This window comes from Pteropus alecto, unplaced genomic scaffold (assembly GCF_000325575.1).
Source record: "Pteropus alecto unplaced genomic scaffold, ASM32557v1 scaffold164, whole genome shotgun sequence".
Lineage (NCBI taxonomy): Eukaryota > Metazoa > Chordata > Mammalia > Chiroptera > Pteropodidae > Pteropus > Pteropus alecto.
The window spans coordinates 1,454,801-1,475,144 of record NW_006439568.1 but is presented as its reverse complement, the minus strand read 5'-3'; the positions used below and the strand labels follow the sequence as shown (position 1 = coordinate 1,475,144).

The 20,344-nt window shown below is 36.9% G+C and overlaps 1 pseudogene; it reads right to left on the bottom strand.

The window, feature by feature from the left end:
• Window positions 1-10,119: 10,119 nt before the first annotated feature.
• Window positions 10,120-20,344, bottom strand: part of LOC102887183 — an 18,182-nt pseudogene continuing 7,957 nt past the window's right edge.

The following is a 20,344-nucleotide window of genomic DNA, read 5'->3' as shown; positions in this document are numbered from 1 at the left end:
GATGAGTGATGAGAAGAGGAGGTACAATTATGACAGTGGCCCCAGGACACAAGGTTTTTGACAAAATCCTCTCCATGAGTCACTTCGCCTTTTCTATTTTAGTTTCAGGGAGGATACTTGACCCTACAGAATTAGGAGTCCTTTCCTCCTTTTGCCAAAGTGCTCAAACCAATGAATAGTTAAGTGAAATCTTATCCAAATTTGGGGCTCTGCTGACCATAGGGGCCCTTCTGCCTGAGTTATTGCTTCTGAAATTTTCACACAGCTGTCTCTGGAGAGCATGGAATGGAAGCCAAGTTTCTTGGATGAGCCGCAGTCAGTTTTCCAAGGATGTAGTTGATCCCAGAAAATACACAGCTAATTTATAAGGACGAAGGCAGCTGCCTTGAGGATAACATATGGAGGATTCCGGAGGTCATGAATTGACCTCAGTCCATTTGGGAAACTCTCACTGGTGTGAACCAAAGAAGTTTGCATGAAGCTATAGGCTATCTAAAACCCCTGACAATGCTATTTTATGTTTTAGACAGAAAGAGGTCAAAGATGAAAATCCTGAAATACAGACTCTGTTTCTGCACTGGCTGGGAGCCTGATGGTATCTGAGTTGGCTGGAAGGAGGCTGGGGAGTCAGAAACTCCTTTCTTATACTAGTCCTGATCCTAGGATTCAACTATTATTTTCAGTTTAAATTAGTTCAATAGAGCTATATATTTTAATATATTCTTATAGAATTTTTCCAGTCTTCCAGTCTCTAGAAGTCAATAAATCACATTAAAAGAGGCCCAGATTATCTGTCTTCCTTTTTCTTAATGCGGTTGCAAGACCAAGCATTACCTCACAGGATCAGTATGTGATAGATTCTATTTTGGGCTTTCTGATGAGTCCTTCATTTAGTCTTCCTTAAGAACCAGGATTCAGAAGAATCTATGCAACTGGAAGTTGCCCCCACTCCCCTGGATCTTGCAGTCCTAGTTTCAAAGACGTCAGTGTCTTAAGGGCCATGTGGAGGCTTCAGTATGTTTTCAGGAGAATGCATTTTTTTGTGCTAACAAGTTATCTACAGAGCATCTTAGACAGAGTTCTATTTGGTGATGTAGTGACATAAGATGTCTGTGGCTGAAGAATTTTTTGAGTGGTTAAATAATGAAACTGTTTGAGTGAACCCAATAAATCCTAGTTAATAAAACTCCCCATTGATGTGGAGACTATTCATTTCCAATGAAACTAGCAAAAGAGGAACCTCACACAGCAAGCATGCTGTCCTAACTTGCTGGAAGATACAGCAGCTGAAAGCCACAGCCATCATCACTCCATGTTTTTTATTGAATTTGGCCTGTTCAAATGCTTAGGGCATGTATGAAAGCAACTCAAAAAGGCTTTTTGGTATCTGACATTCTAAGTTCCAAGTATGGTGCATTGACCCTGAGATTTTTTTGTTAGTGTTGCGGTGGTAAAATATACATAACAAAATTTACCTTTTCAACCATTTTTAAGTGTACAGTTCAGCGGCATTAAGCATATTCATATTGTTGTACAATCATCACCACCATCCATCTCCAGAACTTCATCTTCACAAAATGAAACTCTGCACCCATTAAGCAATAACTTCCTATTCCTCCTTCCCCCAGCCTCTGGCACCCACCATTCTACTTTCAGTTTCTATGAATTTGAAGACTCTAGGTATCTCATATAAGTGGAATCATATAATATTTGTCCATTTGTGACTGGCTTATTTCATGTAGCATGTCTTCTAGGTCCATCCATGTTGTAACATGTGTTAGAAGTTCATTGCTTTTTAAGGCTCAATAATATATTATTATATATATCTACAAGTACATAGATATTTATCTCAGTCATAGCTTGTTTATCGATTCATCGATCGATGGACACTTGAATTGCTTCTACCTTTTGGTTATTGCAAATAATGCCGTTATGAACATGGGTGTACAGAAATATCTATTTGAGTTCCTGCTTTCAATTCTTTTGGTTTTAAACCCAGAAGCAGAATTGCTGGATTATATTATAATTCTATTCTTTTTTTTTTTTTAAATTACCATACCATTTTCCACAGTGTTTGTACCATTTTACATTCCTACCAACAATGGGTTCCACTTTCTTCACATCCTTGTCATCACTTGGGATTTTCTCTTTTTTTGATAATAGCCAGCCTAAAAGGTGTGAAGTGGTATCTCACGGTGGCTTTGATTTGATTTCCCTAATGATAACACATTGAGCATCTTTTCATGCGCTTAGTGGCCATTTGTATATCTTCTTTGGAGATGTCTATTCAAGTTCTTTGCCTATTTTAAAATGGATTGTTTTTTTGTTGTTGAGTTGTAGTTTTTAAACATACATTCTGGGTATTAATCCCTTATTAAATATATAATTTGTTGGACGTGGTTCTATAGTGTAGCGGTTAGCACATCTGCTTTACACACAGAAGGTTCTGGGTTCTGGGTTCATGCTCCAGTGGAGTCACAGTCCATGGTCTATGGCTATGCCACCGTGAACAAGCCCGATATCTGATCTCGGAAGCTAAGCAGGGTTGGGCCTAGTTAGTACTTAAATAGAAGACCACCTAGGAAGACCAGGTGCTGTAGGCACAAATAATAATAATAAAATAATAAAATAATAAATATATAATTTGTGAATATTTTCTACCATGCTGAGGGTTACCTTTTCACTCTGCTGATAGTCTTTTGATGCACAAAAGTTCTTAATTTCGATGAAGTCCAATTTATCTATTTTTCTTTTCAGGCCTGTGCTTTCGCCGTCATATCCCATAAATAATTGCCAAATCTAATGTCATTAAGCTTTTCTCCTATGTTTCCTTGTAAAATCTAGGTTTTTGATCCATTTTGAGTTAATTTTTGTATATGGTAAAAGGTAAGAGTTCAACTTCATTTTTTTTGCATGTGGAGATCCAGTTTTCCCAGCACCACTTGTTGAAGACTGTCTTTTCCCATGGAACAGTCTTGGTACATGCACTGAAACATTTGACCTTATATGTGAGAGTTTATTTCTGGATTCTCTATCCTATTCCATTGGTCCATGTATTTGTCTTTATGCCAGTACCACACTGTTTGGATTGTCACAGCATTTTACTAAGTTTTGAAATCAGGACCACTGTGAGACCTCCAACTTTGTTCTTTTTTAAGATTGTTTTGACTACTTGGGATCCCTTGAGATTCCATGTGAATTTTAGGGTGGATTTTCTATTTTTGCAAAATATGTTGAGATTTTGATAAAGATTGCATTGAATCTGTAGATAACTTTGGTTAGTATTGACATCCTGACAATATTAAGCTTTCTAATCCATGAACATGAGATGTCTTACCATTTATTGATATTTTTAATTTCTTCTCAGCAATGTTTTATAGTTTTCAGTGTATATGTCTTTCACCTCCTTGGTTAAGTGCATTCCCAAGCATTTTATTCTTTTTGATGCTATTGTAAATTGAATTGTTTTACTTAGTCTCCTTTTGGATTGTTCATTGTTCATTTAAATGCAACTAATTTTTGTATGTTGATTTTATATCTTGCAACTTTGCCGAATTTTCTTATTAGCTCTCTCTGTGTATGTGTGTGTAATCTTTAGGGTTCCCTACATATAATATCTTGTCACTTGCAAACAGAGATAATTTTACTTCTTCCTTTCCAATATGAATGCCTTTTATTTGTTTTCCTTGCTTAACTGCTCTGGTTAGAACTTCCAGTACTATGTTGAACAGAAATGGTGAAAGTGGGCATCCTTGTCTTATTTCTGATATTAGTAGAAAAGCTTTCAGTCTTTCACCATTGAGTATAATGTTAGCTGTGGGTTCTTCATGTTTGAGCTTTTTAAAGAGATTATAGTGGTTTTCTTAAGCCCAGCAATAGCTAACGATAGCATCTCCTCTTTCTTATTAACGATTAGAAGAAAAACTAAACCAATTTGGATTTATTAATGATTGACTGGTTAGAAACCATTTTTATGGGATAAATTTATTTTAATTTTTAAATTATCATACATTAAAATTGACTTTTTGGGAGTGTATAGTTCTATGAATAAACACATGTATAGATTTGGGTAACTACCACCACAATCAGGATACAAAATAGTCCATTACCCTAAAAGGAAAACACACACTCCTGCATTCTACCCTTATATTGTCACTTCCTCTCCAACTTGAATGCCTAGTAATCACTAATCTTCATCACTACAGTTTTGTCTTTTTGAGAATGTCATACAGTGTATAACATATTATGTCTGTGAGTAGAAGCTTAAGTGTGACTGAAGACTTTGCTAGTAACCGTTTTGAGCAACAGAATTGTCCTAAACCATGAACCTGGTATCATTGTCATGGTACAAAATCACAATCATAGATTCATATGCTATATTGGCCTCAGAGCATCAGCCTCTGAAGCCAAATTAGAAGACTGATGGTTGAGGGTTGGGACTAAACTTTTAGCAACTGGGTCACAAGAAATATTAGAAAGGTTACCATCTGTGGTACATAATGATTTCATGGACTGCAATGTGTTATTATCCACATGTGAAGGACAGTGAGGAGGGAACGTATTATGCTGAAAACTACAGGACTGCAAAGAGATGATTTCTAACAGATTATAAAGCAATTATGTTCTGATTCCACTGCAGTGAATCAGTTTTCTGGTCTCTTATGTAAAACACATCTTGCAGAGTAAAATATAAATAGTCATATCTTATCTATTAGAATGTTTTTGGCTACAAGTAAAAGAATATCCAGCTAAAAGTGGCTAAAATAATAAGGGGGTTTCTTATATCATATAAAAATGTCTCTCAGAAGTAGGTGGTTCCAGGGCTGAATCAGCGGTCTCAATGTCATGAAGAATACAGTTCTTTCTATCCTCCATTCCACTGTCCTCAGTACAAAAGCTTTTAGCCCTCAGATATTTTTTTTTACCTCTTGATTGCAAGATGGCTGCCACAGCACCAAGTACCATGTTCTCATACAACTGCATTCATATGTAGGAAGCAGGGGGCAGGTAAGGTGACAAGAAAGCTCTTCTCATATGTGCTTTTTTTTTCCTGTCTTACAAAATAATATTTCCCCAAATTCCCCCCAATAGACTTTCTCTTATTTCTCATAGTAAAAACTGGGTCCCTTGGCTATTTCTACCTGAAGACAAAATGTATATGTAGCATTTTAAGACTTATCATGTGAAATGGGCTTTGAGAGAAGGGAAGAAGGGTGAAGGAAATGACTACTGAGAGGGTAGCAGATCCACCTCACTCCACTGCTGTGAGGTAAGGCACATTTCATTGGGCACATAAACACCTCCATCCTCCTTTGCTTCCCATTCTCGCCCTCAGGTTTCCTTCCTCATTTTTCAGCTTTAGGAGATGGAAATCCAAAAAATTTCTCACTTTCCCTAAGCAAAGGCACTGCTTGCCTCTTCCACGCCAATCTACTTTTTGGAGTTCTGCAGCTCTAGTTTCTTCTACAGAACATTTGGAATCAATCTGGCCTCTCAAGAAAGTTCCTGACCTCGAACTGAGGAATACACGGATGTTGGTTATAAAACAGAAACCGAGAAATCTTTATAAACAAAAGGAAACAAATCAACAGAGCAAAAGTTATTTTTGCAACATTAGCCTGCACTAAATATCATCTATTTCATTGGAGTTAAGCTCTTTTCATACAGAAAAGTATAAAAAAGCGCCCCCACGCCTGTCTGTACCGGCTGCTGACTCCGTGAGCGTCACAAGATGTTTCTTGCCATAAGAGGAATGACTTCAGTTTTTCCATTCCAACTGTGGTGAAAATGAATAAGAAAACTGGATCCTGCCTCTAGAAGCAGGACACAGGCTCCACACTAATCAAAAGAGGAAGATTCATTATAAGACAACATTTCACTCTCCAGACTTTGAGGAGTTCCTACATTTGTCAGAGAGGTTCTGAATCATTTCATGGGCTGCCACAGGACTAGAATGGGGATATTGTACACGCCCGACTCTTTGTAGAAAATTTTTTTCTTCTAAATGAGCTCCTCTTGCTGCTCTCTCTGAATCATTGCAACCCAAATCTCATAATTTCACCTCTTCTAATTATTTTACCAGAGAGCCATTTTAAAGGGACAGGAATGGGGGTAGAGATAAACAAAAGGGGCCATGGCTTACCCTAAAACGCACTTAACCAGGAAGTGCCAACGAAATACTAATACTGTAAACAGGCAAGAGGAGAAGGAAGATTTTAGAAACCTGGTTAGCAGCAATGAGACTTCTAAGGGCCACGCTCTGTTTGCCAAACCAAGGCTGATTCAGCAATGGGTAGTCTTGGTGAGAGGAACCTGGGGCTGAGCACTGGAGCAGCCCCCTTGCTCCAAGAAGGAGGACTGGCCTTCCCAGTGTTGCATCTGGTGGAGAAGCCAGGAGAAATCTGCTCTCCAGTCCTTTCATTTATGAATACCCAGAGACAAAATATGTTGACAACTGTAGGCCATGGCACTGTGGGATCCTGCTGGAGGCATTGCAAAGGAAAACCACCAGCAGCTGTCTGATGAGGGTTTCTTTTATTAACATTTGGTTAATAAAGCCTCTACCATGAGACAAACCAGATGAAAAACCGGCTTTCATTAGGGAGGTCTTAGCGTAGGCTGGGAAAGATTATGTGTTGTATCCATGTCAGGAGGTTTTTATAAACTTGAACACCTCTCTGTGCCCAGCAGGGACTTAGGTGCTCTGGGGTTGTACAGAGGGAGTAGGAAGCCTGGTGCTACCCTGTGGGAGCTTACTCTCTCTCTCCCACGCGGGAGGCCAGATTATATTCAGGAAACTGAGAGAAACCTATGTAAAACGAGTATGGGATTCATGAGCAACTGTGAGGGGCAAGTGTTAGTGAGTTTGGAAGGACACAAGGTCTGTGTGAGATGAATCCCTTGAGAGCATGAGCCCCAGGTGGCTCATTTCAGTGTCCTTGGCATTGCGAATTTTCCAACGTAGGGCTCTAACTAGTAAATTACAAATAAAGGTCAACTGTACACTTTTATTCACTTTTATCTCCACCCACCCTCCCCTAAAAATACACTTTTATTTATACATTCGTAATTTCATCCTACCCAATTTTACACTTGCTGCTTCTGCCCATGCACTTAGAATATATATCTAAATAAAAGCACTTTAAAACCCCAATACCGTTTCTAAACAGACATACTCACAGTCACACACTCACAAGCTCTCACTGATTCTTGTTTTTGTTGTCTCTCTTGATCTTACGCTCACTTTCTCTCTATCTAGCATTCTTGCCAGGCATTAGAGAAAGAGTAGAGTAGTAGCTATTTTTTCTAATCTTCACCAACCAATTCACGAAGCACAAGGATGAAGAATTAGAGAAATGGAGGAAGATAAGGCAAGATGATGGGAGAGGGAAGAGAAAGAATAGGAGAGAAAGAAAACCAGAAAGGTCAACCTTCCTCTTGTGGGTAGGAAGTTCATTATGAATGATGATGCACTTCCCCTAATAAGGAGGATGGCTCCCAGATTTTATAGCAGGGTGAGAGTCTAGTAAAGATAAACCACTTTGGGCATGTTGACTTGTGGAGAAGCAGGAAAAAAAAACAAAAAACAAAAAACCAAACTACACATCTCCATCCTGCTGTAAATTCTGGCCAATTACTTTGCTTGAATAGTGTAATTTCTTGTGGCTAGACTTATGTTTTGTATAGGTCCTTTCTATTGAGTCAACTCTAGTGTAAAGTGAAATGAGAAGTACTTTTTCTGAAAAGTCTTGATTACCTGGTGAATGTAGATACCTTCTGAGCTGGTTAATTTTGTCAACTTGATTGGGCCATGGTCCCCAGATATTTGGCCACTCACTATTCTAGATGTTTCTGTAAGGGTGTTTTTGGAAGAGATTCACATTTAAATTGGGAGGCACGGTAAGTGTAGGTGGGTCTCATCCAATCAGTTGAAGGACTGAATAGAACAGAAGGCTGACCTCCCCTGAGCAAGAAAGTGGAATTCTCCAGTAGACGGACTTCAGGTTTCATCTGTAACATCGATTCTTCCTGGATTTCCAGTAGGCTGCCTTTTGGCTTGAACCTCAACTCTTTCCTAAGCCTCTAGCTTATAGTCCCTCTCCCTCATCAAATTTTGTACTTGCCAAGCCTCCACAATTATGTGAGCCAGGTCTTTATAATAATTCTATTTAACACACACACACACACACACACACACACACACACACACACACACACACACACGGTTTTGTTTCTTTGGAGGACCTTGACTAATATAGCACCGTATAAGCTAAAAACAAAGTTGAGATGTAACAATGTCTTCATGCCTTTTTCCAGTCAGTGCTGCAACTGAGCAGTGTGGACTAGAGGTGTGAGAGCCCAGGATCTGAAGTCAATGGGCTTAGTTCATGTGTGAGCTCTGTTCCTTCCTAGCCCCCTGCCTTGGATAGCTTACCTAAGCTCAAGAAACAAAAGATGCTCAGATGACTAGAGCATTGCCAACCCCTGGTCGATTAGTTTTCTACTGGTGCTGTAACGAATTACCATACATTCACTGCTTGAAACATAGATTTATTCTTTTCTAGTCCTAGAGGTCAAAGTCTTAAATCAAGATGCCAGCAGGGCTTCTGGAGGCTTCAGGGGAGAATGTGTTTCTTGCTTTTTTAGCTTCTAGAGGCCGCCTGCATTCTTTGGGTCATTGCCCCCTCCTTCCTTCACTCCAGCCTCTTGCCTCTGTTACCAGTCTCCCACTCACTGCTCTTCTGATCTCCTGCCTCTCTCTCTTATAAGAACCCTAATGATTACACTGGGCCTACTCAGGTAATTAATCCAGGATAATCTCCCCATAGCACTATTCTTAACTAAATCACATCTGCAATGTCTCTTTCGACATATAAGATAATATTCACAGGTTCTAGGGATTAGGACATGAGTATCTTTGGGGTAGGGGTGGAGCATTACTTAGCCTACCACACCTGATTGCCAGAGGTCAGTGGTTACGTATGGAAGGTGAGATAGGGGAGAGATTCCAAGATTTCAGAGTTGGTACTTGAAATCACTTTGATTTTTTTTTTTTTTTTAAATTACTCAACTATTTGGTAAATGCAGAAAGTTGTGACAAAGAAATGCTTTCTTGACTGCTACAGAGACAAATATGTTCTGGTATTCTATTTTTCTTTAACAATTAAAATTCTGCTCCTAGAGTCATCACAGAGTAAAGCTCTTCCTCCCTCCCCTCAAAAAATAAGATAATATAAACATGTTTTTAAAAGTACATTATTCTGGTCTCCTACATACACAGATCTATGGGGCCTCTTGCCCTGACACCTTTACCAGGTACTTCATTTAGTCTCCTAAATGACTGTTAGCAGGAATTCAAATCTTTTAAAATAAGCTCTGAGAAGCTCCCTCAACATATATAACTCAAGTATCATAAATCTATGTCATTATTTGCATTCTATACTATTATCCCAATATAAGCTCTAGAATTGTTTTGTGCTGAGTATAGTTTTTGAGGGAATCAGTCACTTTCAGTTCTTCCCTCTTGGCTGCATGGATAACTTTGGAGAACTCTCCAGTCTTTATTTTTGGTGTATTGCTGCATTTTGTGTGCTCAGGGCACTGCCATAACCTTTGCTTGATTTATTTTTAGCAGAGATAACTTAGTTTTGGCTCCATAGAAAGGAGAGAATATTGTGTAAATCGGTTTTCAAGATTCATCCTGATTTCTCAATTCAATGGTCAACAATTGCTGTTGGGTAGTCTATAATAATTTCAACCAGCCGATAAAGACCTGTGGTCTGAGCCTGACTGATGGTTAAAAGGATTCAGCTAATCTTGGGGACCCCAGACCCACCTACTCTTGCCTGCTGATGGTACTCCAAGTAAATATCTGACACTTGGTTTAGAGCTCAAGGATGATTTATCATCCCCATACCAAGGACATTTTACTATACATAATTATGCCTTTTCCTTCTCCTTCTCCTCTTATTATTTATCTACCTTGGATTGCACTTGGTCCATCAATTCAGTTTCTCTTGATGAAGAATCCCAGTCATTTCGAGCTTTGTCAGAGATCTTTGGCTTTGTTACTTCACTGTCCATTTCTGTGTTTTTTGCTTTTCTTTTTCAAGCTTGACTTTACTGCTGGGGGCAGGACATTTTCCTTTCTTTCAGCACCAAGTGAACTGCCATCATGGAAGAGGAGGCCAACCACGTCATGGCTCCTGTCACTGTGTAGGTGAGACCTAAGAAAAGGCTACTGCTGCCACTCTATGACAGGGTGGAAAGAACAACTGATTTTTTCCCTTGGAACCTGGATACTGGAAAGTCTAAGAAAAGAAAACCTGTTAAGGATCTGTCTTTGAACTTTTCAGCTCTACCACTGTATATGTCCTAAATACATTAGGTTGAACCATATAAAATAGTGGTTTTTACAGTTAAAAAAGGTTGAATATTCAATTTCATGCAGTTCAGTCTTTACCAAGTAGTATATTTTATCTTGCTGGAATGAAATTAAGAGAAAATAAGCCTTCCCCCTACATAGTTATAATCTACAAAAGAGATTCTTACACAGATATGAATGACTTATAGACAACTAAATAATGAACAAATATATTTAAAACTGAAGAAATGAAAAGAATATAGATAGGTTTTACAGCAAACTTAAAGTTTTGTTTTATGAACCAGGAGACCCAGGGTAGCCTAAAGTCCTTCATAGGCTAAAGTTTGAATTCCAATCTCAGGGAAAATTCTTCAAGAGGAGTGAAGAACACAAAAATAGTGAGCTAGATGGCAAAACATTTTTGGTGGGAAAAGTAAAGGTGTGGTATTCTTTTGGGTTTTGAAAAAGCCAGCATCCCTCACAGCTGGGGAGAAAATGTTTGAAGTGGGTTTGCTACCATTAGCATTTTAATGATGTAATTTTGATTATGCATGTGGCCTGAGGTTTTTAAACATCTGGTGTCTTTTGTAAACCAAACTAATAAACAAATAAAGGCTTCTCATAGCAACGGCACAGGACAGCAGCATTTCCCAGCAAAGCTCTTAAAGGCCTCAAATCATTTGGCAACAGTGCTATTTAAAGGCACAAGGGAAACTTGTTAGGAAACTAGTTCTCTTTCTTTTACATCAAAATTCCTCATTGTCATCAGGTCCTTGGGTGCCACTTCAGCTCATCTGCCTGTTTTCTCTCTCCCTCAGTTCCATTAAGAGGGTCTTTTTTTCCCACAAAGAACATCTCGTTTTGGTTAGAAGTGGTAGGCGTTTTCTGCAGCTCAGGCTGTTATTCTCTGTGCTTATTAGCCAGGCCATGAGTCTGATTGGATAATACTCACACCAGGGATCAACAAAGGTAGTGCAAAGATAGGACTGAAGCTCGGGATTGAGGTTCTGTGTGGAAGATTTAGATTTGAGAGACATCAGCATTAAAAATACGATTGTCAACGAAGTCACCCAAGGAAAGCTTGTCTCAAGAGGAGAAATAGAGTGTCTTCTTTGTTTGCAACACGGACTCCCTCTTCCCCTCAACCCCAAACTCACTGTCATGCATTGTGAGAATTTATTATTATTATTATGTTTCTTTATTGCAACGAAAACTGTTTTACTGGTAAGGCAATCACAGACAGAGCCGATGGGGTCAGAAGGTCCAACTCCAGAGACCATTGTCAAGCAACTTTCAATCTCTTTTTTTTTTTTTGTGGGGAGGGAGAGGAGTTGCTGAAATCTTATTTTAAAAGTAATATTCCATGGTGTACTCTTTGATCTGTATGTATACTGCTGCATAAGAGAGCAATTCGTGGCTTTCATTTTCACAGAAGAGAATTAGAGACCCTGCTAAAAGCAAACAGTACTCCTGGTCAGTAAACAAAAGGAGGCAACAAGCTGATAGGTAGAGATGGTGTCACATCAGGGGGTTAGCTCTGATTAAGGAATGTCCCTAATCCCATCAAGATAGAGATGTCCATACTCTAGGACAGAAAAGAAGAAAAGATGGAGCAGGGAACTGGAGCACATGAAGTCATTCACTCACTTTCAAGAATTTCTCATTCAAGCTCCCTGAGAGGCAAAAAAACTAAAGAGATATTTTGTGTTAAGATCTTCTGGCCTGTTGGGGGTCCCATAAACAACTCCTAGCCAGCAGCCCTGAGATGGCTGAGGGAGTGCTGATCTGACATCTAACTCAGCTGACATCTCAAAGCTGTGTACAAACCCTGGAAAGATTCTTCCTTCCAGAGAATTCTGCCTCGGGGAGAATCAGGAAGAGACTTTAAAATTAAGCCTGAAGACAGAGTTAGTGTAAATTATGTTTAAACATAAAGTTTTTCAAAGATAGCGTTTGGTGTTATTTCGAAGTTGAGTACTTTTTGTTTTAAAATCAAGAGTTACATTTGTATTTTTTAATTAAGTGAAAAAATTCAGAATCTCATATTAAAGCATATGTCTCCCAACTTGGACTGTATGTCCGCAATCAAGGCACTGACTCCTACTCGCTGGCTTCATACCTAAGAGGGGGAAGAACACAGCTTCTTAAGTGCAGAGCCCACGTGGGTTGGAAGAACTGCACCTGCCCCTAGAGTCCAGGGCAATTTGGTCTGTGATACTTTTGTCTAGAATAAAAGGTTCTACAGTATTTCTGTGTTAGTTATTTTCAGTACATATTCCAAATTTACTCCTTATTAGACCACTTTCATTTTATTTCCATGATCCTCCATCTCATCCCATCTTATAGAGCAGACTTCGCTTCACTCTTTTAGATCTCTAGGTCCAGTGTTATTTAATTTTTCTTGGGGAACAGAAAGAGTCCTTCCTTACTGGTCCATATCTACCAACCTGATACCGCCATTAACTGCTATTCCTTAAAAAAAAAAAAGTACATATTTGAATATATAAAGTGGAGACAAACAGCCATATCATGATGGAGTGACAGCACTACTTGTAAGAAAACCATGTATTTCTATAGATAGATAGATGATAGATTTTATTGGAGACTAGAAAAGTACAAAATGATATAATTCAACAACTAGTGCTCAGATGGACACTGACTTTCCTTCATCCTAGAAAGAAGTGATATAAAAGGATACTGTAGGTTATGTTGAAACTATAATTACTAGCAGGCAAGGCTTCAGTAAAATACAGTATTCAACTGAGTTGATGGTACAGTTTTTTGAAAATGGGAAAGGCAGCTGTTCGCATCCACACGATGAAGTGATCATTAGTGAAGCCATTGTTTCCTGAATCCTCGTCGTCCAGTTCATAGACAGGCTTAGGCCAGTATGGGGGCTTTGTGGTTCCTGTAGGAAGAAAATAATGGACATGGTTGAGAAAAATAATCTACCCCCTTAAGTTTTCCTTAGAATGTAGAGAATAAAATAGGTTTTGCATTCTTGAGAAAAGAGAAATAAAAATTAGACTTTTTAAAAACGTGTATGTGCATGTTTGTGTTTATGTGTAAACTACCTGAGTATGCAACCATTAAAAATAATAGTTAATAAAGACTCTAAGAAAATGCTAATGATATTTTCATAGAATTTAAAAAAAAAGCAGGTAGATGGGGTAAAGGGGGTCAAATATGTGGTGACAGAAAGAAATCTAACTATGGGTGGTGAACTCACAATGCAATGTATATATATGCCTTATTGTTGAACTGTACACCTGAAACTTACTGGATTTTGTTAACCAATGTCACCATAATAAAAAAATAAATAAAAAAAAGAAAGCAGCATATTATGCATCCAAAATGAAGCATTGAAAAAATGGGAAGAGCAAAATAATAGCATTGTATTCTGTGATAGCATCATAGGGAATGTCTTTTTATTTTCTTTACTAGTAATCTAAAGAGAGCAAATTACTAAAAAGACCCATTCATCTAATGTTTAAAGAAAATGGTAATTAATGTTTAAAGAAAAAATGGTAATTAATGATGAGGCAGTGAAAATGGGAACTCTTGTTCAGAGCAGACAGGTTTGTGAACTAACATCTCTAGCAATCTAGGAACATGCATCAATAGCTTTAATATATTTTGCATACATTTTGGCCTAGAAATTCTACTTCTATGAATGTATTCTAAGGAGATAATCACGAAAGTGCTTGAAGATTGTGTTACATAGGTATTCTCCCCAGCACTGTGCCTAAGAGCTGGAAGTTGGAAGCAAGGAGGAGGAAATGGTAAATAGACAAGGTGGAGAGTACAGGTGTTGCTAGCCTGTTCGAAAGCCAAGGAGCCTGCAGATTTGAGCACTATAGCAACACTGGAATTCTGCACAGGGTGAGGGCCAGGGCCAGGAGGCTAGTCTGTTGAGTTTACTATTATTCTCACGCTGCCCACTTTACCGCAGTGGGCATGTTTGTCTCTCACTCTACAGCAGACTCTTGAGTACAGTGTCTTCCTCATTTTTTTTTTCCATTGGCATTTAGTTCAGTGCCTGGCAAAGAGGAGGTGTTCAATAAATGCTTGATAAAGGGATGAGAAATTCCAATTAAAGTTGACAGAGTTTGGTAATAAAAATATATTGAATTTTAAAGAGCTGGTCAACGATAGAAAATTGTTTAATGGACTTTTCATTTCTATAAAACTGGTTCTACTATTTGTAGGATCCAAAATGCTAGATAGGCACCCTCTCTCTACTTTAGCCATAGTTCATGCCCCAAGGGCAATGTGTCCTGTGGAGCACTGACATCTGAATCACCCAGGGAGCGTGTTAAAAATGCAGGTTCAAGCATGTCCTTTCTTACTAACTCCTGATCCATTTAGAGCCCATGTCGCCAAGAGAGTATGGGAAACATGGTCTAAGAGGCACCAACTTCCTTCATTTTCCAAGTTCAGTTGGTCATTTGTAGTTGTCCATTCATTCAACAATAAGCATTTCTTGATTGCTCACTATATATCAAGCACCAGGGATACAAAACAGCATAAGATTCAACCCCTTTCCTCAAGAAATTTACAGACTTAAGTGGGGATGGTGGTATTCAAATGGATCATTTGAATAGATCATTTGAATACCACCATCCCTACTTAAGTCTGTATAATGTGGTAACTCTTATGATAGAGGTTAAGAACAAAGTGCAGTGGGAGATGAGAGAAAGTCAAGGACCCTTGGTGTTATTAGGCCTGTGGTTATGTGGTAAAACAAAACATTAAAATGTTGCCAAGTTCCTTTACAAAAAACTAGGAATTCAAATATACAGTGACCATACATGCCAGTTTGCCTAAGATGGTCCCAGTTTATATCTGTTGTCTGTTATCCCATCTGATTTAGCACTTATCCCAAATAATGTACATGTGATTTTTTCCTTCCAGCTTTCAACCATGATTTTAGCTATAGTGTGTGAGATACCTATGTGCAGTGAATGGAGTGCTTACTTTAACATGTGATTAATGAAAGATAACCAGAGATCCTTTCAGCCAAAACAACATTTCCCAGTGACCCCTGCCAGCTGCTTGACATTCCAGCCAGTTAGGTCATGGTCTCTGTCTTGGCCTCGGAGACTCATGAAGCTGCCAGGCTGCAAGTCAGTGGGATCAGTGGGAAACGTGGGAAATTATAGGTTATGTTATATGTACATGACACAGTGTGGGCAATGTTTGGCTGAGCAGTCTTGCTGAGCAGTCTTGCTGAGCAGTTTGAACTCTCTCGCAAAACTGGTTTTGTTACTTATCACATAGTGTAAATATAGAACTATTTTATTTTTTGGTATTAGTTTTCTATTTGCTAATAAATCCTTTTAGCTCTGAAGAGCTAAAAATTAGAATATGTATGTTTGATGTAAAATTAAATACAGTTTCTCAAGCAAGTTGACAAATGTGATACTTGCAACGTTGGTTGATATTTATCCACTACCATGGGAACCATCATGATGTCAATGACCTACATGAAAATCAAAAGATGTAAATTTGCTGAAAAATATCAGAATCTTGCTGAAAAACATCAGAATCTACTTCAAAAGTTTGTGCTTATTTTTAAAAGAGTATCCAAAGACAATGCTTTATTTACCTTGTGTAGCTACCTAAGGTCCGTTTCTATATATCATTATGTGAGCATGACCTTTTTAGACAAAATGAGTTTCCTTCTAGTTTCATTCTTTTATTACTTTTTTTTTTATAATCTAAGGAAAACTTTAATGTGTTGCATCCATTAGCCCAAAAAGAACTCTGTAAATAGTTAAACGAGGTTTTATATCAGTGTCTTCAGAGGCTTCAAATAAAAAAAAATCAGAATAAGTTAATCATAATAATGGTTTGGATTTTTTGGTTTGCTTCTTCATGGAATAGGAGCAAAGCTTTTTGATATTCAATCATGAAAGATAAAACCTCTAATATTATTATAAATATTACTATAAATTCAGTTTAAAAATTCAACAATCGAGTGTAAATTTTTTTTGCTTTACAGTGATAACATAAATACAAATTTGGTGGAACACAACATCCGAGTAAAAATAATATTCTTAGTAAATTGAGAAATTTAAAGAGAAATGTGCTTAAAACTGATGGAGGTACACACGTAATTCATAATCGTATCTAAATAAGCTGCAACATTTTATTAATCAAAAGAAGAGCTGCAGTCATGAAAATTTAAATATTTTTGTATATTCAGTTAGAGAAACTGAACTGCAAAATTTTTACAATGACGTAGATGTTAAATGAAAGAAATGCTTCAGTATAGTAGTATATGTGGTCTGTCTTTCTACACATCGCCAACCAGAACGTTTTAGAAATGTCTGAGTCCTTACAGAACTATTTTGTATATCAAATGATGCATCCTGCAATAATTCTGAACTTTTTTGGTAACTGAACCCTCTAACTTTTGGTTGAATTTTGTTCAAAATAGTTGAAAAAAATTTAGAAAGTATCTTAAAGATGGAATGCCAAAAAACTTCAGTTTTTGAAGATTTAGTAAATTGTAATTATTGAAAACAATGCTTACAAACAGGAAAATATTAAAATTTACCCTTATAAAAGCAAAGGAATAATTGAACATATTACATAATTAGAGTTCAAAGTATGTACAAGATTTAATTTTTAAATTCTATAATTGTGCTTTAGAATATCTCAATTCATATGAAATCTCTTTTGATGGTGCTCCTATTTTTAACTGGATAACTTTTTCTTCACTACTAGAATTAAATGATATCAAGAAGGTATAAGATTTTGTAGCACCTAAATTTGATAATACATTCAAAAGAATCATAATTTGAAAAAATATGAAGTTAAGTGCGTGCCTATGAAAATATTTGGGTTACAATACTAGCATATTTCAATACAAAAAACTGAAATTGAGAATATCCTCCATTTAGTAAAACTGGCTGTGAGCAAAATAGGTACCTCGGCACCTACAGATATTTTCTCAATTAGAAAAATTAGGGTCAAAAGAGAAGAATCGATTAGGGATGTTAACAAATTAAAATTGATTAACCATAAAATGAAACTTTAAAAAAGATTGCAGGTAATTTTGTGAAAAAACTGAAAAGAATACTTTAATAAAAAATATTTTTTTAAAGAATTAACTCCCCTCCCCTCAAATTCATTAGAAAAATACAGGAGCATGTAATGAAGACAGATATGGCCAAGAAAGTAGTTAAAGTATGTGACTATGTATCCAGAATAGTTATTCTGCTTATGTTATCTTTTCATCTTTAGATAATAGTTTTCTTTTAAAAGTTGGTTTAATGTACACAGATGTTATTTTAATATTTTAAAGAATTGTATTTTTAAAGTAGTTTGCAATAGAATTATTTTATAGGTCTACCAAAATGGTAATGTAGATGTATTGATTAATAAATAAAAATTTCAAATAAACATATAACTTTATTCTAGTGCTCACTTTCACTCTCGAAAGTGTACCAGTTGAGACAATGAATTACATGGTTATCCTAATTTTAGATGCAGCATGAAGTTTCTTATGACATTGCCTTTTTACAAATGATAAACATGAAGGAACCAGGGCACCAACCATTTTGTGTTTCTGATAGGTATGTGATGGAAATGTCCATAAGCAGGAAAAGTTAGAACGCAAAGGAAGTCAACAAAGAAGGAAATAAAGAGGAATCATAAATATCTGCCCACACATAAAAAACAAAGTTTCTATAAAGGGATAAAATATATTAAGCTAATGTATAGATCTTACCTGCAAATGCACTAGGAAGACTGGAACTTGGATTCTGAAACTTGACATATTTATCTGTCCACCACACAATGTCACTCGATAGCATTGGCATTCTGATATGTATAGATGAATTAAGATTGTATGAAAGAATGGTGTCTGTAAGGAAATTAAAAATTATGTTAGAGATGTAAGCAAGCATTTGCCACCCCTTGACATGCAAAACCAGACACAAATAAAAAAGAAACCAGGGTTTTAGCAGATTCTCAACATGCCTACATACCATAGATGCTGGAATTACATGACTATTCCTCTTTTTGCCAAGGCCCCAATTATTGAAAAATACTCTTAATCTGCATTTAACTCATGTCCCTAACTACTTCAAATCTCTGGTAAGGAAGAACTTACTTGCAATGAAATGCTGTAAATCAGTGGGGAATGAATACAAAATTAAAAAAAAAAAAAGAGAACTGCCATTCAGCTGCAGAGGTGATCTTCTGGACATTTAGGTTTTACATACTTGTGAAAGAGCACACTGGGGAGATAGAAAAAGTCACCTACCATTGAATATGCTGTTGGCCTTAGCACCAGAAGGAGCGATGGAGTCCCATTGCGGTACTTTTTGAATGGAGCACAGTTTTCAACATCCTGGATACAAGATAATACAGGAATGAGAAATGCTTTTGGTAAACTCCCTCAGAATGTTGAAAGTGAGAACACTGGCAATGTAATCGGCCCATACTGATTTATTGGCACAGGCTAACATTATGGACTGTTAACTGATTTTTCCTGGCTTCTGGCTCACTTAGACTAGAAAATTTTTGTATTTTGGAGGGTGTGTGTGTGTGTGTGTGTGTGTGTGTGTGTGTGTGCGCGCGCGCGCACATGCACACATTTTTTTCCTCCTTATTAAATCCGTAACATACCAAATATGTCTGTAGGAAGAAACTTTACCTTGCTGGCTGTGCTAAGTATTACCCTGAGTCTGCACTGGAGAACACTTTTTAACACCTTTTTTTTTATTGAAGCATAATTTACATTCCAAAAGTATAAAAATCGTGGGTCTACAGCTGGTTATCACAGGGAATCCATCTACCCGCAAATCAGAATATATTTTTTAAAGAGTGGTTGTTAATTTGTTTATCACTTTTATATAATAATGTCAGTATAGAAAAGGTTTCCTTCTAGCTTTTCTTGCTAGCATGCTGAATATCATCTATCAAGAATAAAATTTTGTAATCCTAGGTCTGAAAGGGTATTCAATTAAACCAAAGGCTTTTATTCAACTGGAGCCTAATTTCCTTAAATTTGGCTAGACTGAAGACCCCAATTATAGGAAAGACAATGCTAGATATAGGGTGAGGCAGACTGAGACCAACCACTCAAGGTTACTATCGAAATGGTTGGTGAATCTATCACCTGAAATAACAATTTTAAAGACAACTACAAAATTAAGTGCGAAGAAACAATATTGAAATCTATTCAATGCGTCAGTCATTCAAAGAAGCCAAAACTCTACTGTTTGAAGCAGCTCTAACATGCCATCACCTTTATTAGCAGAAACATAAAATCCTATATTATGGTTGAAAGGTACTTGAAGATTTGCCCTTCTGACAGATTCATTATTACTAAGACTTGGACAATCCAATATGTATCCAATTTTAATATAAAATGCTGTCAAATAAAAAATTGGTGCATGAAAGGATAACCATTCAATTGGACAAGGTTTACATTACTGCTCTGAAGACGGAAAATACTCTTTCTCTACAGCAGTTATCCTGAATACCTAGCCCCTTCAATTTATTCAAGAATGAAATGAGCAATTCTGTGTTGTAAAACCATAGCTTGAGTTTATTTTCCATACTTTCTTTTAGACTGAAAGATATATCTAGTTTTTTTTTTTTGAAGAGTATTATGCCAAAGTAAATAAAGCTTTACCTTTATATCTCTACCCATCAGTTGGCTATTACTTCGGGATAGAATATATTGATAGAGGCTCTGAGTGAAGCCATACAATTCGTAGTACATATAAACATTACCCTGTAAGAGAGAAATGCAAAAAATAAGAAGAGAATAAGAAAAATAAACTAGAATATTAATAAACATGGACAAGATTTTTTAAATATAGAAGGTAGTACAGAAAAAAATGATAGGAACTGAAAATTTCTTTGCATCAAATAGAAACCCAAGAAATCATTTAAAAAAATCAGTGTTGGAAAATCTTGGTCTATACGAAATAATTAAAATGACTAAATCATATTTTTTAA